The sequence below is a fragment of the Pristiophorus japonicus genome, chromosome 9 (genome assembly GCF_044704955.1).
Source record: "Pristiophorus japonicus isolate sPriJap1 chromosome 9, sPriJap1.hap1, whole genome shotgun sequence".
NCBI classification, from domain to species: domain Eukaryota; kingdom Metazoa; phylum Chordata; class Chondrichthyes; family Pristiophoridae; genus Pristiophorus; species Pristiophorus japonicus.
Genome location: NC_091985.1, coordinates 76653454 through 76678452, shown reverse-complemented (window position 1 = coordinate 76678452; position 24999 = coordinate 76653454). Strand labels below are relative to the sequence as shown.

The window sequence follows — 24999 nt, the reverse complement described above, 5'->3', positions numbered from 1 at the left end:
ATCTGATATATGCAGCCAAGGCACAAACTCTGAAGACCAAATCCTACTGCATCTATTCTTCGCACTTGTATCTTATCTAATTGAAAGAGGAACCTCTTCCAGAAAAAACTTGTATCTCAGTACTTGCTTATCACAGTTCTTCTTCTTAGGCAGTCGCCCGGAGTTGAGGCTGACTTGCTTCCACACTAAAATGAGTTCTAAGGTGACTGATGCGACTAATGTGGGATTTACAGTCTCTGTCACAGGTGGGGTAGATGGTGGTTGGAGGAACGGATGGGTGGGCTGCTTGATTTGTCATACGCTCCTTCCGCTGTTTGCACTTGGCCTCCACGTGCTCCCGGCGAAGAGGCTCAAAGTTTTCGGCGCCTTCTCGGATGCTTCTCCACTTTGAGTGGTTTTGGGCCAAGGATTCCCAAGAGTCGGTGGGAATGTTACATTTTTTCAAGGAGGCTTTGAGGGTGTCCTTGAAGCTTTTTCTCTGCCCTCCTGGGGCTCGCCTGCTGTGATGTAGTTCAGAGAAGAGAGCTTGTTTCGGGAGTCTAGTATTAGGCATGCGGACAATGGAGCTGGTCGAGCCAGGTCAATGCTTCGATGCTGGGGATATTGGCCTGAGAGAGAACGCTGATATAGGTGCGCCTATCCTGCCAATGAATTTGCAAGATTTTACAGAGGCTGCGTTGGTGGTCCTTCTCCAGTGCTTTGAGGTGCCTACTGTACATAGTCCATGTCTCTGAAGCATATAGGAGGGCAGGTATTACCACTGCTCTGTTTGGGTGGGTGGAGATAAGAAATAATAAGGGGAAAGAAATCGCTGGTGGGCGTAGTCTATAGGCCCCCCAACAGTAGCTACACTGTTGGATGGAGTATAAATCAAGAAATAATGGAGGCTAGTAAAAAAGGAATGTCAATAATCATGTGCAATTTTAACCATCACATTGATTGCACAAAGCAAATTGGCCAGGGTAGCCTTGAGGAAGAGTTCATAGACTGTATCCGGGATAGTTTCCTTGAACAGTACGTTGCGGAACCAATCGGAGAGCAGGCTATCTTAGATCTGGTACTCTGTAATGAGACAGGATTAATAAACGATCTCCTAGTAAAGAATCCTCTAGGAATGAGTGACCATAACAGTTGAATTTCAAATTCAGTTGTTTTTTTAGTCGTTCTTTGTTGGCTTTTAAAAGTTTCCCAATCCTCTGGCCTCCTCCTAGTCTTGGCCACATTGTATTTCCTTGTTTTCAATTTGATACCATCCCTTATTTCCTTAGTTAGCCATGGATGGTTATCCTTTCTCTTACAACCTTTCCTTCTCATTGGGATATATTTTTGTTGCGAGTTATGAAATATCTCCTTAAATGTCTGCCACTGCTCATCAATCGTCCCACTCTTTAATCTATTTTCCCAGTCCACTTTAGCCAACTTTGCCTTCATACCTTTGTAGTCTCCTTTATTTAAGCTTAGGACACAGATTAGAGATCCCACTTTCTCACTCTCCGGCCTGAGTTGCTCCTATTTTTTTTGAGCAACTAGTTTAGAATGGAGCATTTTAGAAATTGCAATTCTCGGCATTTAGTTTGCTCCAGTTCTAGTGAGTTAGAACAGTTTCATTGTAGAACAGATTTTTTTTTTTTCAAAAGAGGGCTTGTCCGGCCACTTACACCTGTTTTGCAAGTTTAGACAGTGAAAACTTACTCCAAACTAACTTAGGATGGAGTAAGTGTAGATTTTTGTACGCTCAGAAAAACCTTGCCTACACTTAGAAAATCAGGCGTAGGTTACAAATCAGACGTAGGGAACGAGAGATTGGGGGGGGAGAGGGAGGGAAATGATTAAATTACAAGCATTTAACAGTTTGACTTTTACAAATAAAGAGCAATCCTGAATAATAAATGATAAATAAAGCAAATAATAAAAAAATTGAATTTTCCTACCTGTCTGAAGCAGTAGCAGCAGCCTTCCGAGTAGGCCAGGAGACGGGCGGGAGACGTTCGTGAGGCGGGCCACAGAGACACACGCTGTCAGCACAGCAGCCTCCGAGCTGTGACTTTATTTATAGGCTGCCAGGCCATTCGGCCAGGAGACTGGAGGCGTACAAAGCACCGGGAGGGAGAGCCAGCTAGCCAGCAAGTTTAAAAGTTTAATTTGTAATTCAAGTATGGGTGCTGCATTATCAACACCACGGATTATGCAATGGTTCTCCATCAAATCACTGCATAGGAGAGAACTGATTAGAGCTCACCGCACCAGGTGATGGGCAGGAGACCTTACCCATGTCGGCAATATCGAGCCAGGCGTTCGTACCTGGACATGAGCGAGGCTGATTGTGTCAAAAGGCTACGTTTCCGCAGAGAAGTTGTCGTCGACATCTGTGATATGCTGACAGCAGATTTGCAGCCCAGAAGTAGAACGCCGACTGCCTTGTCTGTTGAAGTGAAGGTAACAGCTGCACTTGCCTTCTATGCCTTGGGATCGTTTCAAGCTACAACTGGAGATGTGTGCGCCATCTCTCAACGTGCAATACATGCCTGCATTTACCAGGTCACGGCTGCACTGTATGCGCAAAGGAATGACTTCTTCAAGTTCCCAATGACTGCACAAGCAATGCATGACAGGGCTGTGGGCTCCTCCAGGATTGCTGGCTTCCCAAAGGAACAGGGCTGCATTGATTGTACCCACATCGCCTTGCGAGCACCTGTGGAGGATTCCAAGTAGTACAGGAATAGAAAAGGCTTCCACTCCATTAATGTGCAGCTCGTGTATGACGACAAGCAGCGCATCATGTCAGTCGATGCGAGATACCCTGGCAGCACCCATGATGCATTCATCCTATGCGACAGCGTTATATCTGACATGTTTGAGCAGCAGCCAGAAAGGCAGAGCTGGTTACTGGGAGACAAAGGGTACGGCCTGGCCACCTGACTCATGATGCCTCTATGCGTAACACGGAGGGAAGCTGACCATCAATACAACATGGCACACATTGCGATGCACAGCATCATAGAAAGGACCATTGGCATCTTGAAACAGTCCGATGCCTAAACCATTCTGGAGGCCACTTGCAATACTCTCCTCAGATTGTCAGTCAGTTCACTGTTGTGTGCTGCATGCTGCATAACTTAACCATCATGAGGCAGCAGGAGCTGGTAGTGGAACCAGAAGACCCACATGAAGAGTCAGTGCCTGATGATAGTGATTTGGAAGAGCAGAATGAGGATGATGACGACGATCAGGAAAGCATGAAAGTGCCCGAGGTCGGAGGAGGGCCGTCCATCGTGTTCCTTTAACGATTGCTCGAGCCCTGCGCCAGCAGCTCATCCGTGAACACTTCAATTACTGATGCCTGAGGGCTCTGCGACAATTGTTGCGCATGGACATGTTTATTTTTTGGAGTAGTTCCTATGTTGTGTTGCATTAGTGGAACATGAATCCGTTTTAATGAAAAAATATTTTATATAAAAGTTAATGTTAGTGTAATAAAATATTTGTTGTATCAAACTTTACTTTTTAATATGACTCTTTAAGATCACTTATAAACTTGTAAAGTTACAAAACAATTTCAATATGAAAAACGTTACTACAGTGACATCAAGAACAACAACAAAAGCAGCAAAGAAAGGCTGCAACCATCTCTCATCCACATCTCGGTGAATGTTCACTTCTTCATGGGGATGTCATTTAATTGGCCAGGCTGTGTGCCCTTATTGCAGCAGCTACCTCACTCAGACCCTCCCTGATGGTCTGTGCCGTCATTTGCATGCCCTCCCTGACGGCCTTGCCGTTGATTGCACCCCCTCGGACATTCCCTCCCTCATTTCCCGTGTCATTACTGCTATTTCTCCCGTCAGTACTGTTACCTCTTCACCCACTGCACTGACGCTGTCCACGAGTGATCGGGTAAGGTCATCGGTTTCCACACCCAATGCCATAACCTGAGCCGCATCTGTTGCACGCTGCATCTCAGGAGACCGTGTCTCCAATCTCCTTCTCGTCTGCCTTGCGGCACCACTACATTGGGAACAACGGGCTGGGACAGTGGTACGCTCGGTGTTCCAAACGGCAGCACTAGAGTGGGAGCCGTGGGCTGGGATGGTGTGGCCCTGGGTCTTGCATCCGGCACCACTTGAGTGCGAACCGTGGGCTGGGATGGTGGGTCAGTGGGTGTAAACTGCTCCATTATATCACCCGCACCACTGGGACCCGCAACGTCCGAATCAAAACCATGGAAGGTGGAACCAGAACCTATGCAAGGGGTTGAAACTCTGATGTCCGCTAATGTGGGCTCATAAATATTAATTTGGAAGTTCTCCCCTGGAGACATTTCAGTCATCGTCACCTTGCAGCCAGTCTGGATCGTCCTCTTCTGGTTCTTGTTCTGGATCTTCAGGGTTAGCATCATCATTATCATCATCATCATCATCATCATCATCATCATCATCTGCAAAATATATCAGAACAGTCAAATGTTTAGCAGCAGAGGGGGGTGGCAGGATGGGTGGCATGAGTACTCTTCACACATAGCAGTCCAGGCAGCAGGTTGATTTGAAGGGCCACGATGCATTTTCAGGACTTGCCCTCTTTCTCGTGTCCGGGCCCAGCTTGTGCTGTACTAAGCAGCTACCCTCTGTCCCTCTGTTCCAAGGGTGTCAGTGGATGCAGATTTGGTGTGCCTCCTCCTGTTCGAGTTCTTTCTCTTTTTTGTTGTGGGCCAATTTCTTCTGCAAAGATTAAAATATAACTTTTTACAAAATGCGTCTTTCTGCAGGGTGGGACATATATAGATAATCACATTACGATTCCATTGAAAAATGAAAATATTACTTACACTAACTACTTGACCAAGGTTGTGCCATTTCTTTTTACACTGGCTTCCAGATCTCATGGTATGCACCACTGCGCAGTAATCTTCTGCAACTTGGTTCCAGCGTTTCTTCTCTTCTTTGGGTGGCACTTTTATGTGACCTCTGTTGCTGGTATCCAGCTCCTGCCATCTCTGCTCAATGACGTTGACTAATGTCTCCACTTCCTCATGCAAGAAATTCTTTGTTCTTGGTGGACGTTGTTCCATTGCTGTATTTAATTGACACTCTGATTTTTCAAAACACACGGTCCTTATTTTGCATGCATCTATGCAGCACTTGTTTTGAAAGTTTAGTTGCAAAAAGCAGCACTCACTGATTTCAGCAGGTGATTTCTTCAACAGTGCTGCTAAAAGCACTCCTTCAGGTGCAAAAAATCAGCAAAATTCACTCACAGGCCTTTCCACAGCTCCACAAAACTAAACAGTACTTTTGCAGAGTAGCTTTAAAAATGGCCGAGTGCCAATGTTTATTTCACACTGCACATGCGCGCAGGCTCCAGCGTGCATGCTCAGGGCTGCCGGCACGACGGTGTCTTCTCCAACCTAGCCCCCCCCCCCCCCCTGCAGTCACAAAATCGGCGCCACGCTTTGGCCCCGCCCCCCGCAAATCTCTCCAAGCCGCGCCAACCTGGAATGGAGCAGCTTTCCACCGGAGAGTCACTCGATGAGTTTGTGACGCACTTTTCAGTGCCGAAAACAGACGTGGCTCTCGGAGCTGCACCGTTCTAGACGCGGCCTGAAACTTGAGCCCAAAGAGAGGCAAGATAGATTATTAAAGTAAACTAGCATAAAATATAAAAACAGATAGTAAGAGTTTCTACCGGCACATAAAAAGGAAAAAGTGGCTAAAGTAAATGTTGGTCCCCTAGACGATGAGACTGGGGAATTATTAATGCGGAACAGAAAAATGGCAGAGACTTGGAACAAATATTTTGTATCGGTCTTCACAGTAGAAGACATTCAAAACATCCCAATAGTGGATAATCAAGGGGCTATAGAGAGGGAGGAACTTAAAACAATTACTATCACAAAAGAAGTAGTATTCGGCAAAATAATGGAACTAAAAGCGGACGTCCCCTAGACCTGATGGCTTGCATCCTAGGGTCCTAAAAGAAGTGGCTGCAGAGATAATGGATGCATTGGTTGTAATCTACCAAAATTCACTGGATTCTGGGGCGGTCCCAGCAGATTGGAAAACCGCAAATGTAACGCCCCTATTTTAAAAAAAAAAAAGGAAGCAGACAGAAAGCAAGAAACTACAGACCAGTTAGCCTAACATCTGTCATTGGGAAAATGCTATAGTCCATTATTAAGGAAGCAGTAGCAGGACATTTGGAAAAGCATAATTCAATCAAGCAGAGTCAGCATGGTTTTATGAAAGGGAAATCATGTTTGACAAATGTGCTGGAGTTCTTCGAGGATGTAACGAGCAGGGTAGATAAGGGGAACCAGTGGATGTGGTGTATTTGGATTTCCAGAAGGCATTTGATAAGGTGCCACATAAGAGGTTACTGCACAAGATAAAAGCTCACGGGGTTGGGGGTAATATATTAGCATGGATTGAAAATTGGCCAACAAAACAGAGTCGGGATAAATGGGTCATTTTCCGGTTGGCAAAGTGACTAGTAGAATGCCGCAGGGATCGGTGTTGGGGCCTCAACTATTTACAATCTATATTAATGACTTGGATGAAGGGACCGAGTGTAATATAACCAAGTTTGCTGATGATACAAAGATGGGTGGGAAAGCAAATTGTGAGGATGACACCAAAAATCTGCAAAGGGATATAGACAGGTTAAGTGAGAAGGCAAAAAATTTGGCACATGGAGTATAATGTGAGATTATCCACTTTGGCAGAAATAATAGAAAAGCAAATTATAATTTAAATGAAGAAAAATTGCAAAGTGCTGCAGTACAGAGGGAGCTGGGGGTCCTTGTGCATTAAACTCAAAAAGTTACTACCGTATATACTCGCGTATCATGCGACTTTTGAAGACCTAAATTGTAACCTAAATTTGGGGGGTCGCATGATACACGAGATACAAAATTTGCGGGTGTGAAGTGCTGACCAAGATTAGGCTGTTAAGCAGACCGTATCCACGCTGAATCTCGACATGCTCCAACAATCCTCCATGTAAAGACATTTCTCTTGGTTTCCCCTCTCACTCTCCATGATGGTTGTAAATCGAATATCCCTGGTTGATATTAGTTCCTCGATACTCATGACCAAATCATTAGTTTATGTGGAAAACAAGCCAAGTTCCTGCAGCACACCACTAACTACATCCTCCCAATGCAAAAAAAAATCCATTTGACTCCTGCTGAAATTCTTCTCTTCAGGGGGAGAGAGGGTCGGGGGGGGAGAGAGAGTCGCGGAGGTCGGGGGGGGAGAGAGTCGCGGAGGTCGGGGGAGAGAGAGTCGCGGAGGTCGGGGGGGGGAGAGAGTCGCGGAGGTTGGGGGAGAGAGAGTCGCGGAGGTCGGGGGGGAGAGAGAGTCGCGGGGGGAGAGAGAGTCGCGGAGGTCGGGGGGGAGAGAGAGTCGCGGAGGTCGGGGGGGGAGAGAGTGTCGCGGAGGTCGGGGGGGGAGAGAGAGTCGCGGAGGTCGGGGGGGGGAGAGTACGGAGAGAGAGCACGGAGAGAGAGCAGAATCCACTCGATGTTTCATGTTAAGGTCTGTATTCTATCTCAAAAGAGTGACTCGCATGATACATGAGATATATGGTAAAATCATGTTTTGGGGACGAAAATTTAGGGGTCGCATGATACGTGAGATCGCAGGATACGCGAGTATATACGGTATGTAGGTACAGCAAGTAATCAGGAAGGCAAATGAAATATTGGCCTTTATTGTAAGAGGGATAGATTATAAAAGCAGAGAAGTCCTGTTACAACTGTACAGGATATTGGTGAGGCCACATCTGGAGTACTGCGTGCAGTTTTAGTCTCTGTATTTAAGGAAGGATATACTTGCATTGGAAGCTGTTCTGAGAAGGTTCACTAGGTTGATTCTGGAGATGAGGGTGTTGACTTATGAAGATGGGTTGGGTCTATACACATTGGAGTTCAGAAGAATGAGAGGTGATCATATTGAAACATATAAGATGAGAGCGCTGGACAAGTTGGTTGCAGAGAGTATATTTCCACTCATAGGGAAAACTAAAACTAGGGCGTATAGTCTCAGAATAAGGGGCCACCCATTTAAAACTGCGATGAGGAATTTGAGGATTGTAAATCTATGGAATTCTCTGCCCCAGAGAGCTGTGGAGGCTGGGTCATTGAATATATTTAAGACGGAGATAGACAGATTTTTGAGCGATAAGGGAATAAAGGGTTATGGGGAGAGGGCAGGGAAGTGGAACTGAATCCATGGTCAGATCAGCCATGGTCTTATTAAATGGCGGGGCAGGCTCGAGGGGTCAAATGGCCTACTCCTGCTCCTATTTCTTGTGTTATGTAGACCATGAGCTTGCTGCCGGATTTGAGATCCTGGTCTTCGAACACTCTCTTCCTCAGGTGGCCGAAGGCGGTGTTGGACTTTGTCATCGATGTCTGTCCTTGCTGATAGTAGGTTCCCAAGGTACGGAAAGCGGTGCACATTGTCCAAGGTCTCATCATGGATCTTGATAATCGGGAGCAGTACTGCGTGACGGGGGCAGGTTGGTAGAGAGAACCTTTGCCTCACTGATGTTTAATATAAGGCCCGGACTCTCGTATGCTGTGGCGAAGATATCAATGATGGTTTGGAGTTCGGACTCCGAGTGTGCACACACACACAAACGTCATCTGCATATTGTAATTCAGTGACTGAGATTGGAACAACCTTGGATCTGGACTGGAGGTGTGGGAGGTTGAACAATTTCCTGCTTGTCCTGTAAATTAACTCCACTCCAGTGGGGAGCTTGTTAAAGGTTACACAGTTACATATTTTGTGTAAATCACTTTTAAAATATTTATCTTGTATAGCAGCCTACCATAGGATAAGTATGGAAGGAATGAAACTGTTCAACAACTTACACTTATGCAGCACCCATTATTGTGGCAAAACACCGCAACAATCTTCGTGGTGGGGGAGGGGTTGTAAATGAACATTAAGCAAGAGTTAGGACAGGAGCTAGGGGAGATAGAAACATAGAAATTTACAGCGCAGAAGGAGGCCATTCCGGCCCATCGCGTTCGCGCCGACCGACAAAGAGCCACACGGCCCTTGGTCAGCAGCCCTAAAGGTTACATAAAAACCTATGAACAATGACGGAAAGGCAAAGAGCACCCAACCCAACCAATCTGCCTCACCACAACTGCGACACCCCTTATACTAAAACATTCTACACACCACCCCAACTGGAGCCATGTGATCTCCTGGGAGAGACAAAAACCAGATAAGAACCCAGGCCAATTTAGGGAGAAAAAATCTGGGAAAATTCCTCTCTGACCTCTCCAGGCGATCGAAACTAGTCCAGGAGATCACTCTGGCTGTATTCTATCCCCAGCAGTACTTACCATTATATCTGCTCCGTCCAACAAAAGATCATCCAGTCTAATCCCAATTACCAGCTCTAGGTCCTGCAGGTTACTGCACTTTAAATGCCCATCCAACCATCTCTTAAAAGCGATAAGGGTTTCTGCATCCACCACTCTTCCAGGCAGCGAGTTCCAGATCCCCACAACCCTCTGCGTAAAGAAGTCCCCCCCCCCTTCAAATACCTTCTAAACCTTCCACAAACCACCTTAAGACTATGCCTCCTCGTAATCGACCCCTCCACCAATGGAAATAGACCCTTACTATCCACTATGTCCAGGCCGTCAATATTTTTTACTCCTCAGTGAGCTCTCCTCTCAACCTCCTGTTCCAATGAGAACAAACCCAGCCTATCCAATCTGTCCACATAACTAAGATTCTCCATTCCAGGCAGCATCCTGGTAAATCTCCTCTGCACCCTCTCTAGTGCAATCACGTCCTTCCTATAATACGGCAACCAGAACTGCACGCAATACTCCAGCTGTGGCCTAACCAAAGTATTATATAATTTAAGCATAACCTCCCTGCTCTTATATTCCATGCCTCGGCCAAGGAGGCAAGCATTCCGTATGCCTCCTTAACCACCTTATCCACCTGGCCTGCTACTTTCAGGGATCTGTGGACAAGCACTTGAAGGTCCCTTTGTTCATCCACACTATTAAGTGGCCTACCGCTTAATGTGTATACCCTTTCCTCATTAGCCCTCCCAAAGTGCATCACCTCACACTTCTCTGAATTAAATTCCATTTGCCACTGTTCTGCCCACCTGACCAGTAGATTGATATCCTCCTGCAGCTCTTCATTATCTACCACACAGCCAATTTTAGTGTCGTCTGCAAACTTCTTAATCGTACTCCCTATATTCAAATCTAAATTGTTGGTATATACCACAAAAAGCAAGGGTCCCAGTACTGAGCCCTGCGGAACCCCACTGCAAACATCCTTCCAGTCACAAAAACATCCATCAATCATTACTCTTTGCTTCTTTCCTCCAAGCCAATTTTGGATCCAACTTGACACTTTGCCCTGGATCCCTTGGGCTTTAACTTTCATGATCAGTCTACCATGTGGGACCTTATCAAAAGCTTTGTTAAAGTCCATATATACTACATCGTACACACTACCCTCATTGACCCCCTTGGTTACCTCCTCAAAAAATTCAATCAGGTTAGTCAGACACGATCTTCCCTTAACAAATCCGTACTGACTGTCCCTAATTAGTCCTTGCCTTTCCAAATGCAGATTTATCCTGTCTTTCAGGATTTTTTCCAATAATTTTCCCACCTCTGAGTTTAGGCTGACAGGCCTGTAATTACTCGGCCTGTCCCTTTCTCCCTTCTTAAACAAGGATACTACATTAGCAGTCCTCTAATCCTCCGGCACACTGCCCAGATCCAAAGAGGACTGGAAAATGATGGTCAAGGCCTCTGCTATTTCCTCTTTTACTTCGCTTAACAGCCTGGGATGCATTTCATCTGGGCCTGGGGACTTATCTACTTTCAAAGCTGCTAAACCCTTTAATACTTCCTCTCTCATTATATTTACTTCATCCAGAATATCACACTCCTCCTCGATAGCAGTATCTGCATTGCCCCTTTCCTTTGTGAAAACAGATGCAAAGTATTCATTAGGAACCCTCCCAACATCTTCCGCCTCCACCCAAAGATTACTCTCATGGTCTCTAATCGGCCCTACCTTTTCTTTAATTACCCTCTTACTCTTAATATATTTATAGAACATCTTTCCGCTAAAGATTCTGTAGTATTTAGCTGTTGATATATGACAAGCGTCTCTTTTTTTCTTAATCCTCCACTGTAAGTCCTTAGACATCCAGGAGGCTCTCGAATTATTTTTTCCAACCTTTTTCTTTAAGGGCACATGTTTGGCCTGAGCCTTCCGGATCTCCTCCTTAAATGCTTGAAGGAAAAGTCGAGGAGGTAGGTTTTGAGAAAGTCTTTGAAGGTAAGATGAGATGCAGCAAGCTGGAGGGGTTTAGGAAGAGAATTCCAGAATATTAGGATGTGATGGCTTGGCGGGGGTGGACACAGATAAGAAAGAAGTAGGACTTTATCACTTACACCCTATCCGGTACTGAGCTTGGAAAATTAGGCTGAAGCTTGGGAGATGTCTAACCAGTATGTGATTAGGGAGCTGAGTTCCCATTTTTTTTGTTTGTTACTTGTATGAAGCAGAATTTTTTTTTTTTTAAAATCTAGGATTAAAATATATTCACTTACTGTTTTTATCTCACTTTACATCTCTTCAGTCATTTTCTTGTCTTCGTGAATTTAAGATGATTGAGTAGCAGAAATTGTGTAATAAAAAGGTTACTGAGGTTTGTCACTGGGGTCATGAAAAATTATTAGAAAAGAGCATTAGCAAGCATATCTGTGCAATACATTTATTATTTAAATGCTAGCATTTGCCAGTGGTAGCAGGGACATGATAAACCAACTACTGTCTAGCAAATTAAAACAGAAAATGCTGGAAATCTCAGCCGGTCAGGCAGCATCTGTGGAGAGAAAAACAGAGTTAATGTTTCAGGTCGATGAAACGTTAGAACCCTTCGTTAGAACCCAGTTGGAATGTTCATCACTTTATATGGGCCTTTTGATAGGTTTGTGTTGATATCTGTAACATAAATCTGAATCATTGTACTAGTTATTTATATGTTGCTGTCCTTTCTGCTAATTTGGACCAATCTGCCGATCACGAGCTGGTTAATTACATTATCCCATAAACGACATAATGATTAAAACCCAGGTACACCCATTTTGATTGCCATATTGAAATATGAAACAGTGATGAACCAAAACCCTAATTACTGTGCATTTAACAAGTAAACTGTCCATCACAATAACCATTCACCCTGCGAATGTTAATGGTGCTCGGTTGCTTCTCCAAGTCATCAGTTTTATAATGTGAGTATCATAAAGAGCCATCTGGAATTCCTAAAATGTAATTTGGTTAAAGATAGGACAAGGCAGAACAATGACCCATTACCTGAAAGGACAAGGCGAGTTTCATTTTTTTTTAAATTGTAACACTTTAATGGTTCGTTAAAGCTTATGTATTTTAACTGTTATGTTGCTGAACTGCTGGAAGTTGGGTGAGATTAAACATTTTTTTAACTACCAAACGTGTTCTGTATATATTAAATAAAAATGGTCCGGCATAATTTTCAGTTTTTAAAGAGGCAGTATTGTTCAGAAAAGAGTGTTGTGTCACGATTAGCAATGATGACGTTTTTTCCAGTTGCTCCTACTGACTTGCAGCTTAATTTTAGTAGACTTGCTGGCAATTTCACCACCAGGCCTGCTCCTATTCCAGCAATAACAACCGTGTCAAATTAGATCTGGTGCTAAAATAACATTTAAAAGTATGAAAATACTTGAGGGCGGACTGATGATGATTCATTTACTGATGTGCTTACCAGACATACTCAAAATGTCTGGAGCATTATTCTTAGAGCTGGGAAGAAAATTAAGCAATTAGAAATATTGAGGCGGAAACAACAACAACAACACTAGTGGTAAAAGGGTTGGAGAGGTGACACAGCATGGTTTTGAAGAGAGTTTTAAAGTGGAGAGTGTTGTTTATGTATAATATAAGTATACTCTCTGTACACTCAATGTGCAGTTATATAAGACTACTGGATGTACCTTCACACTGTATACACTGTGCTTGTACCACCAGAGGGTACAACTGGTGGAGACCTAGAGGTCACCTGTACACAGCAGGTAACCAGGTATAAAAGGGAGATCACTATGCTGTACCCTCACTCAGGAGCTGCAATAAATGGACTAAGGTCACCACAGTTCAAGTGTAATGCCTTGCCTCGTGGAGTCATTACTAGAGTGCTTACAGATACAATAACTGGCGATGAGATTACGAATTTCCACGTGAAAATGGCTAACCTTGGCACGTTTCAACAATTTGCCGATGGGGAAGATTGGGAGGCCTTTGTGGAAAGGCTCGAACACTTTTTCATTGCGAGCGACCTGGCAGGAGACAACCCGACCTCGCTGGCTGATAAGCGCAGAGCTATCCTGCTCAGCAGTTGTGGGCCCACCGTCTATGGCCTCGTCAGGGACTTGCTAGCCCCAGTGAAGACAACGACCAAAACATATGAACATATGTGGAGCTCGTTACGATGATGCAGGAACAACTCAAACCTAAGGATAGCATCCTCACAGCCAGACACTGGTTCTACACCCACCGGCGGCCCGAAGGCCATGAAATCACGAAATATGCTGCAGACCTCAGACGATTGGCTGCACCGTGTGATTTTGGCGACCACCTCACCGAAGCGCTGCGGGACATCTTCGTTATTGGAATCGGCCACGAGGGCCTTCTCCACAAGCTGCTCTCTGTGGACACCACGGTCACCCTGTAGAAGGCAGTTAACGTGAGCCAGGCGTTCATGGCCTCGGCCTGCGATTCCAAGCGGATGACTCACCCCCAGGACTCTAACCCGGCAAGTACTGTGAACTGACTGGCACCTTTTAGAGGCAAGGCTGCTGCAAGCAGTCTCTCTCAGGGAAGAAAGAACAGAACCCCGAGTCCCGCAACCGAGTCCACCACATGAGGCCAACTGGCTAACCCCATGCTGGCGCTGTGGAGGAAATCACAGGGCCCACCAGTGCCGCTATAAAGACTATACATGCAAAGGCTGTAACACGAAGGGCCACCTCCAGCGAATGTGCAAGAGAAATTGTACTCACCGAGACGATGAAGAGAGAATCCATGAGGCAGCTCAGCCCTATGATGAGAGGTTCGGAGTGTTTATCTGCTCCACCGAGAGTTCTCCGTTGAAAATTAAGTCGAAGTCAACGGTGTTCCAGTCACGATGGAGGTGGACACGGGGGCGAGCCAGTCACTGATGAATCAGGCGGCCTTTGAGAAACTCTGGGACAATCCAGTCGAACGACCTAAAATGATCCCGGTCCAAGGGAAGCTGCTCGCCTACACAAACGGCACCATCCCAGTCGTCGGCAGCGTAGATGTCCAGATGTGTCATGATGGCGCGATGCACAAGTTACCTTTGTGGATCATTGGTGGTGATGGTCCAACAGTGTTAGGAAGAAGATGGATGAAAAAGATCCGTTGGAGCTGGGAAAACCTCCAACCTCCGGCGATCGATGTCCTCCACGGCCCCGAAGTTGGATCCAGCACAGCACCTGAGAAACCAGCGCTCAACTCGACTGCGTGGAGACGACCCAGACCGCTCAACCCAACTGCGAGATGGTCCAGCCGAAATGACCCGACCTCTCCTTCCAGGCTCCAGTGGCAGGACTCTGGAGGAAGAAAATTGGCGCAGAAGGCTACTACCCCGCTTCCATAGCGGAACCTGGGAAGAAAAGGATCACCGCAGCCTACCTCAAGGAGAGAAAGAAGATGGCGCCCGAACCACGAGGTGAAGTGCCTGAAGTAAATATAGCAACGGCCAGACCACGAGGGGCAGCAACACGTGATGCCGAGCAGCGAACCGGATTTGGATAAAGATTGCAAGGCCCTCTTAAAGGAGACCGGCAACCCATCACAATTAAAGGGACAGTTCCACTCTTTATACAGCGATGCCAGTGATACATATGTAAGAGATGTAATTGACAAATTCAAGAATGTAAATGTAACTAACCATAATAAGCCGGGCGCTTGCGGTCAGAACCAATGTATTGTGAGAGTAAATGAAGTAATGATGTGCGATGCCGGGTTCTACATGTATGCCGATAAAACCAAGTGCAATCTCCCGTCGGAAGCACCCAGGTCCAGCGGGCTACCCGATCATGTAGCCTGCACCTCCGGGACCAATGTGATGCCCCAGGGAGAGGGAGCATACCAGCTGCAGGGTCAGCGGACGGCAAAGGCACCACTATGGGTACCCTGCCCCTAATTGGCTCTACCTCTCTGGACCACCAGGGCCAGTACCGGGAGCAAGAGGCTAGCACCCTCCAGCTTTCCCAATCGGACCTGGGTTGACCAGGCTCCCACTATCGCTAAAGGGCAGCAAAGAAACACCGCAGCCCTCAAAGGAGGACAGGGAAGCCACACACTCCTGTGGCTCTGCCCATCACTAGGCAACAGCAAAGGCTCTGAGACTCAGCCAGGTGAGCGACCGGAGCCCACCCAGCTGGCAGGGGGCGCAGCGCCGTCATCAGACAACCTGGACACAGTCCAGTTACTCTGGAACTAGCTTCCTCACCCACCTGCACCTACACCCCAGGGGCAAGACTGTGATGCCACGTATGTACTTTACCCGTAAAATGTACTTGTTACACTACTGAAAAACCCAAACAGTGATGTAATTAATCCTATGTTCTTTTTTGTTCGTTCTGTACATGTATGCACATGCAGGTGTTGAGCCACACACATGGTCTATGTATGGGGGGGGGGGGGACAAATGGATGTATGTAGCCATGGACACACATGGATCACACCCAGAACACACACAACCCTCACTGCAACCTCAAACTGTCCACTGTTGACCATTTCCCAATGTTGTGGCAATAAGGACTTGGGGGTCAACAGGGAGAGAGCCTAGCCAAAGCATAGACAAGGTGCAAGGGTTTTTGGCACTCAAGTCTAAGGCCAGAGCACACAATGCAAAGGCCAGTGGCACAAGACTTCGGGGTGAGTGATGTTGTGTATGTATAATATAAGTATAACTCCCTGTACACTCAATGTACAGTTACATAAGACTACTGGCTGTACCTTCACACTGTATACACTATGCTTGTACCACCAGAGGGTGCAACTGGTGGAGACCTAGGGGTCACCTGTATACGACAGGTAACCAGGTATAAAAGGGAGCTCATCATGCTGTACCCTCACTCAGGGGCTGCAATAAATGAACTAAGGTCAGCACAGTTCAAGTACAATACCTTGCCTCGTGGAGTCATTACTCGAGTGCTTACAGATACAAAAGGGAGGGGGAAGTGAAATGGCTAGGCAAAAAGGTTTAGGGAGAGAATTATAAAGAGTAGGACCATGATGGATGAAGGTGGCCACAATTAGAGGACTGAAGAACGTGCATTGAGAGGAGTTGCATGATATGGTGGGTCAAGGCTATGGAGGGATTTCTAAATGAAGACAAGGATATTGAATTTTTGCATTGGGGGACAGGGAGCCAATTGAAATCAGGGAGGCCAGGGACATGGGTGAGTGGGGCCAATGCAGGATAGGATGTGGTCAGCAGAATTTTAGAAATGATTGAAGTTTGTGTGCAGTGGATCTTGGGAGGGCAGTGAACAAGTAGAGTCCTGAGGTAACAAAAGTGTGGATAAGGATTTCTATGACGTTAGGGGTAAAGTAAGGGCAGAGGCAGGTGATGATTGGTAGAAGTGAACGCTCCTGGTTGCAGATTGTTTATTGGGTTTGGGACTTAGCACAAAATTGACCAGGATACTGAGGCTTCTCATCATTTGGTTCTTTAAAAAAAATTCATTCCTGGGATGTGGGCAGTATTTATTGCCCATCCCCAACTGCCCCTGAGAAGGTATTGGTGAGCCACTGCCTTGAACCGCTGTAGCCTATGTTGTGAAGGTGCTCCTTCAGTGTTGTTAGGGAGGGAGTTCCAGGATTTTGACCCAGCGACGATGAAGGAATGGTGATATACTTCCAAGTCAAGATGGTGTGTGATTTGGAGGGGAACTTGGAGGTGGTGGTGTTCCCATGCGCCTGCTGCCCTTGTCCTAGGTGGTAGAGGTCACGGGTTGAGGAAGTCCTGTCGAAGAAGTCTTAGCGAGTTGCTGCAGTGCATCTTGAAGATGGTTGACACAGCAGCCACAGTGCGGCGATAGTGGAGGGAGTGAATGTTTAAGGTAGTGGATGGGGTGCCAATTGGGGAGCTTTTTTGTCCTGGATGGTGTCGAGCTCCTTGTCTTGTTGGAGCTGCACTCATCCAGGCAAGTGGAGAGTATTCCATCACTCTTGTGCCTTGTTGATGGTGGAAAGGCTTTGGGGAGTCGAGGTGGGACACTTGCCACAGAATACCCAGCTTCTGACCTGCTCTTGTAACCACAGTATATATGTGGCTGGTCCAGTTAAGTTTCTGGTCAATGGTGGCCAACAGGATTTTGACGGTGGGGGATTCGGCGATGGTAATGCCGTTGAACATCGTAGTAGTGAGATAGAACATAAGAACATAAGAAATAGGAGCAGGAGTAGGCTACACGGCCCCTCGAGCCTGCTCCGCCATTCAATAAGATCATGGCTGATCTGATCATGGACTCAGCTCCACTTCTCCGCCTGCTCCCCATGACCCCTTATCCCCTTATCCTTTAAGAAACTGTCTATCTCTGTCTTAAATTTATTCAATGTCCCAGCTTCCACAGCTCTCTGAGGCAGCGAATTCCACAGATTTACAACCCTCAGAGAAGAAATTTTTCCTCATCTCTGTTTTAAATTGGCGGCCCTTTATTCGAAGATCATGCCCTCTAGTTCTAGTCTCCCCTATCAGTGGAAACATCCTCTCTGCTTCCACCTTGTCAAGCCCCCTCATATACGTTTCGATAAGATCTCCTCTCATTCTTCTGAATTCCAATGAGTAGAGGCCTAACCTACTCAACCTTTCCTCATAAACCAACCCCGTCATCCCTGGAATCAACCTAGTGAACCTTCTCTGAACTGCCTCCAAAGCAAGTACCGTATATACTCGCGTATCCTGCGATCTCGCGTATCATGCGACCCCTAAATTTTCGTCCCCAAAACATGATTTTACCATATATCTCATGTATCATGCGAGTCACTTTTTTGAGATCGAATACAGACCTTAACATGAAACATCGAGTGGATTCTGCTCTCTCTCCGTGCTTTCTCTCCGTGCTCTCTCTCCGTACTCTCTCTCCGTGCTCTCTCTCCGTACTCTCTCTCCGTGCTTTCTCTCCGTGCTTTCTCTCCGTGCTCTCTCTCCGTACTCTCTCTCCGTACTCTCTCTCCGTGCTCTCTCTCCGTGCTCTCTCTCCGTACTTTCTCTCCGTGCTCTCTCTCCGTACTCTTCCCCCCCCCGACCTCCGCGACTCTCTCCCCCCCCCGACCTCCGCGACTCTCTCTCCCCCCCGACCTCCGCGACTCTCTCTCCCCCCCCGACCTCCGCGACTCTCTCCCCCCCCCCCGACCTCCGCGACTCTCTCTCCCCCCCGACCTCCGCGACTCTCTCTCCCCCCCCGACCTCCGCGACTCTCTCCCCCCCCGACCTCCGCGACTCTCTCTCCCCCCCCGACCTCCGCGACTCTCTCCCCCCCCCGACCTCCGCGACTCTCTCTCCCCCCCGACCTCCGCGACTCTCTCTCCCCCCCGACCTCCGCGACTCTCTCTCCCCCCCGACCTCCGCGACTCTCTCCCCCCCCCCCGACCTCCGCGACTCTCTCCCCCCCCGGCCTCCGCGACTCTCTCTCCCCCCCCCCCCCACCGACCTCCGCGACTCTCTCTCCCCCCCGACCTCCGCGACTCTCTCTCCCCCCCCGGCCTCCGCGACTCTCTCCCCCCCCCGACCTCCGCGACTCTCTCTCCCCCCCCCCGACCTCCGCGACTCTCTCTCCCCCCCAGACCTCCGCGACTCTCTCTCCCCTCCCCGGCCTCCGCGACTCTCTCCCCCCCGCGACTCTCTCTCCCCCCCGACCTCCGCGACTCTCTCTCCCCTCCCCGACCTCCGCGACTCTCTCTCCCCCCCCCGGCCTCCGCGACTCTCTCCCCCCCGCGACTCTCTCTCCCCCCCGACCTCCGCGACTCTCTCCCCCCCCCCGACCTCCGCGACTCTCTCTCCCCCCCCCCGACCTCCGCGACTCTCTCTCCCCTCCCCGACCTCCGCGACTCTCTCTCCCCTCCCCGAACTCCGCGACTCTCTCTCCCCCCCCCGGCCTCCGCGACTCTCTCCCCCCCGGCCTCCGCGACTCTCTCTCCCCCCCTGACCTCCGCGACTCTCTCTCCCCCCCCGACCTCCGCGACTCTCTCCCCCCCCGACCTCCGCGACTCTCTCTCCCCCCCCGACCTCCGCGACTCTCTCCCCCCCGCGACTCTCTCTCCCCCCCCGACCTCCGCGACTCTCTCTCCCCCCCCGACCTCCGCGACTCTCTCTCCCCCCCCGACCTCCGCGACTCTCTCTCCCCCCCTGACCTCCGCGACTCTCTCTCCCCCCCCGACCTCCGCGACTCTCTCTCCCCCCCCCGACCTCCGCGACTCTCTCTCCCCCCCCGACCTCCGCGACTCTCTCTCCCCCCCCGACCTCCGCGACTCTCTCTCCCCCCCCGACCTCCGCGACTCTCTCTCCCCCCCTGACCTCCGCGACTCTCTCTCCCCCCCCGACCTCCGCGACTCTCTCTCCCCCCCCGACCTCCGCGACTCTCTCTCCCCCCCCGACCTCCGCGACTCTCTCCCCCCCGCGACTCTCTCTCCCCCCCTGACCTCCGCGACTCTCTCTCCCCCCCCGACCTCCGCGACTCTCTGTCCCCCCCCGACCTCCGCGACTCTCTCTCCCCCCCCGACCTCCGCGACTCTCTCCCCCCCCGACCTCCGCGACTCTCTCTCCCCCCCCGACCTCCGCGACTCTCTCTCCCCCCCTGACCTCCGCGACTCTCTCTCCCCCCCCGACCTCCGCGACTCTCTCTCCCCCCCCGACCTCCGCGACTCTCTCTCCCCCCCCGACCTCCGCGACTCTCTGCCCCCCGCGACTCTCTCTCCCCCCCTGACCTCCGCGACTCTCTCTCCCCCCCCGACCTCCGCGACTCTCTCTCCCCCCCCGACCTCCGCGACTCTCTCTCCCCCCCCGACCTCCGCGACTCTCTCCCCCCCCGACCTCCGCGACTCTCTCTCCCCCCCCGACCTCCGCGACTCTCTCTCCCCCCCTGACCTCCGCGACTCTCTCTCCCCCCCCGACCTCCGCGACTCTCTCTCCCCCCCCGACCTCCGCGACTCTCTCCCCCCCCGACCTCCGCGACTCTCTCCCCCCCGCGACTCTCTCTCCCCCCCTGACCTCCGCGACTCTCTCTCCCCCCCCGACCTCCGCGACTCTCTCTCCCCCCCGACCTCCGCGACTCTCTCTCCCCCTGAAGAGAAGAATTTCAGCAGGAGTCAAATGGATTTTTTTTTGCATTGGGAGGATGTAGTTAGTGGTGTGCTGCAGGAACTTGGCTTGTTTTCCACATAAACTAATGATTTGGTCATGAGTATCGAGGAACTAATATCAACCAGGGATATTCGCTTTACAACCATCATGGAGAGTGAGAGGAGAAACCAAGAGAAATGTCTTTACATAGAGGATTGTTGGAGCATGCCGAGATTCAGCGTGGATACGGTCTGCTTAACAGCCTAACAGTCTAATCTTGGTCAGCACTTCACACCCGCAAATTTTGTATCTCGCATATCATGCGACCCCCCAAATTTAGGTTACAATTTAGGTCTTCAAAAGTCGCATGATACGCGAGTATATACGGTATATCCTTTTGTAAATATGGAAACCAAAACTGCATGCAGTATTCCAGGTGTGGCCTCACCAATACCTTATATAGCTGTAGCAAGACTTCCCTGCTTTTATACTCCATCCCCTTTGCAATAAAGGCCAAGATACCATTGGCCTTCCTGATCACTTGCTGTACCTGCATACTAACCTTTTGTGTTTCATGCACAAGTACCCCCAGGTCCCGCTGTACTGCAGCACTTTGCAATCTATCTCCATTTAAATAATAACTTGCTCTTTGATTCTTTCTGCCAAAATGCATGACCTCACACTTTCCAACATTATACTCCATCTGCCAAATTTTTGCCCACTCACTTAGCCTGTCTATGTCCTTTTGCAGATTTTTTGTGTCTTCCTCACACATTGTTTTTCCTCCCATCTTTGTATCATCAGCAAACTTGGCTACGTTACACTCAGTCCCTTCTTCCAAGTTGGTAATATAGATTGTAAATAGTTCTGATCCCTACAGCACCCCACTAGTTACTGGTTGCCAACCAGAGAATGAACCGTTTATCCTGACTCTCTGTTCTGTTAGTTAGCCAATCTTCTATCCATGCTAATATATTAGCCCATCAGTGGATATAAATATAATGTTGCTGAGGGTAACATATAAACAAGGAGAAGACCAAGGATGGACCCTTGTGGTTTTTGGGAGGTGATTGTCAAGGGTGGGAGAAGAAGCCATTTCTACCTACATTGGAACACGCAGAAGTAGGACTATGTAAGGGCAGTCCCATGAAGATAACCACATTGATGGAATGGTTGACTGTTAAATGCTGCAGAGAGCCTAGGGAGGGTAACAAGCCATAATCACAATTGCAAAGGTTGTTTTGATGACTTTTTGATTAGGGTGGTTTGTGTGCTTTGGACGGAGTAGAAGCCAGATTGAAGGGATTCCTTTAGAGAATTGTAGTGGTAGTGGCTCACACAGCCATGTGAATAGTCACAAACTTAAGTGATGAGCAAGTCCTTAAGCTCCTTATACTTGCCGAACTTAGTGGTGGAGCTACAACTTGCCTCTGATGTACTGTTTTGATGCTTAATTTTTGCCAAGTGATCTTTATTTTAGTATCAGTTGCAGCAACATGTTGAAACAAATTTTTCTAAAAATATGTGAAAATCCTATATTAACATTACTAATTTGTTTCTTATCCTATTTACTTCACAGGCTGCCTCCGACAGCAAACCTGCTATTGGAAGTGGCCCAGAAAAGGAAATACGGCAATGCCAGTGCTTTCGAAGGCTCCAAGACTCCCCTTGAGGGGATGTTGCCTTTTATTTCTGGGTGCCACCAATGACAAATGTATAAATGGTGATTAGTGGTAGCAGCACCAAGCTTGGGTGCACCATCCTTCCAGAGTCATCAAGGAAAAACCTGGCCAAACCATACATGTGCAGTGATGTTCATTCATCTTTCCATTTGCACCTGTGCAGAGCTTTGTACTGTAGTTATTAGTTGAGGCATCCAGCTACAAAATAAATGGGGTAAATGCAGTAGCAACATAATTGAGCATATTACAGAACCATTTGTGATGGTGGTTCTGTAATGTGTAATCTGTAATTCTGTATTCTATATATGTATATTGGAAAAACTCAAAATGTTAAAAGTATGAAAACCACATAAGAAGAAGTTTGAGTTGTAGAATATTTTCTGCAGTAATGAAGAAGAGAGTGCAATATTATGATTAGCAATAAGCTAACTGTTACTGGAAAATTCGGAAAAGCTAAAATAAAAACAGAAAATGCTAAAAATACTCAACAGGTCAGGCAGCACCTGTAGAAAGAGAAACAGTTAACGTTTCAGGTCGATGACCTTTCATCAGAAAAACAAACCTGTTCAGAAGCTCTCAAATGGTGAAAAGCCACCCTTTTAAAATTACCTTCAGTTCAGTTCAGTATATGTCTGTTGCCAGAGCAAGCCAGGAAGAGTGCTTTTTTTTACCAGACACATGCACAATAGGAACAGAGATTTTTAAGATAACACAATTATTTGTAATTTCAGAAATCATTTGTAGAAAAGAAATGTTATGCTCAGCCCTCATATCTGGAATGCCAATAACTTTAAAGTCACCTTGTCCAGCCCTTTACTCTGCTAATGACAGTTGTGTATGCACCTGGCTTTTCCAGATGTGTCAAAGCAGTTTCTAATTCAGGAAACATCAGTGTTTATTTATCTTAACCAGTGAGTAAGTACAGCAGGACTAAATGAATTGCACATCTCTTCAAATGAGTATGCATCCAGCTGTAACTCTTAGCCATTCTTCCTTCCCTTTTTGCCAGAATATTTCAGCAGCTCTGTAACTCATAATGCTCTCCACATCAAGTAATTTTTTTTTAAAAACACTGCTGTTTTACCACTAAAATATCAGAGTATTTTGCTACTCTATTGCATCAGTGTGGTTGAGAATACTGCACGGGCATCTTCGAATGGCATCTTCTCTGTATACTATTAATGAGCATATGGAGCAGAAGACCTTGACTCATAATTGCAGCCCATCTAATTGAGAGAGCAGCGTGTTTCCATATTGATGGAGTAACTGATGACCAATTAGTCTGCATAAATTTGAGCTGAGCTTAAATCATTTTCTGACCGTTCTTAATTAGATATAGGTGAATATTGTTCAATTTTGATGAGGTTTTTTTTATTTTAATTCTTCCCTCATTTTTCCATAGTTATTTTTTCCTTCAACTTCTCCCTCCCACCCTATTTCTTTTTGCCATTCATCATACTCTGGTGAGGTATACAGGAAACTAACTTTCCGTTAGGTCTTTGTAACTAGCTGCTGGAGGTGTTTGAGGGTAACTCAGGCTAACTCTGCCACCAATTTTTCTCTCCACCACAAGGAAAAAGAATCTTGCTTTTAGTGGATTTCTTCTTGGCCCTGACTCACTCGAGACTAGGAACTTACAATGCAGGGAATCGTGTAGGAAGTGGACTTTTAAGCCTAAGGCTTTGCTGATCCTAATAGAATGATTACATATACCCTTTTAGAAAATAAATTGCCTCCCTTAATCAAGTCAGTAGAACAGCAACTTCAGCATAACAAGGGGGTCAAGTTTCGGGCGGTGCCTAGAACGGCACAGCCCCGCGGGACATGCCTGATTTCCACGCTCAAAACCGTGCCAAAAACTTAACCTCGGTGTTCTCCCCTCTCTCGGGTCAATCCAGGCCCTCGGCGCAGCGCAGCACAAGCTGTGGGGGCGGAGTCAGGTCCCGCCGCTGAAAACAGTGCCGGGACCTCTGCACATGCACGCTACAGTATGCGCGCATGTGTAGTAGCTTCAAGTGCCCAGAACTGTGTGGGAGGGGCCCGAAGCATGCTGTCCCTAGCCCTGGCCAAATGGGCTCACTGGGGCGGCGAAGATCGGACTGTACCTCCCTCCTCCAGCTCCTGCTCTGGCTCCAGCTCCTGCTCCCTCTGGCTCGCTCTCTTTCTTCCCCCCCCGGCTCCTGCTCTGCGCTGGCTCTCCCCGGCTCCGGCTCCGGCTTTCCCCCTCCCTTCAGTTCCGGTCCGTGGCGGGGCCCACCCACCCGGCATCTTGCTGGGGGCGGCTGCTTCTCGTCGGCCAGGCCCATTCAGCCTCCCCCCTCTCCCTTCCTCCCTCCCTCCCTCCCTCCCCTTTCCTCTCCCTCCCCCTCTCCTCTCCTCACCTCCCTCTCTTCTCCCTCCCTCCCTCTCCTCCCTCCCTTTCCTCTCCTGTCCTCTCCCCCCTCCGCCCCCCAACCCTCGCTGTCAGAAACACAGAGACACTGACACAGACAGAGAGAGACAGACACTGACAGAGACAGAGAGAGTCATACTGGGGTGGCACCCAGTGCTGCAGTCGGTGAGTAGAAATGTAATTTTTAATTTATTGATTTTTTAAATTATTTTTTTAATTTTTAATTTAATTTTTTTGATTGATTTATTGATTTATTTATTATTTATTATTGATGATGGCTCTTTATTTGTAAAAGTGATATGTTTCATGTTTGTAAACTCCCCAAACCCCCATCTCTCTTCCTTACGCCTGATTTTCTAAGGTTTTTAAGGCAAGGTTTTTCTGAGCGTACAAAAATCTACACTTACTCCATTCTAAGTTAGTTTGGAGTAAGTTTTCGCTGCCTAAACTTGCAAAACAGGTGTAAGTGGCCGGACACGCCCCCTTTTGGGAAAAAAAATCTGTTCTGTT

General features: G+C 48.0%; 1 protein-coding gene across 6 annotated transcripts in view; it reads left to right on the top strand.

The window, feature by feature from the left end:
* The window catches only part of rps6kc1 (ribosomal protein S6 kinase polypeptide 1), a 221421-nt gene that overhangs the window by 81831 nt on the left and 114591 nt on the right, over nt 1–24999 (top strand). The window lies entirely within an intron of this gene.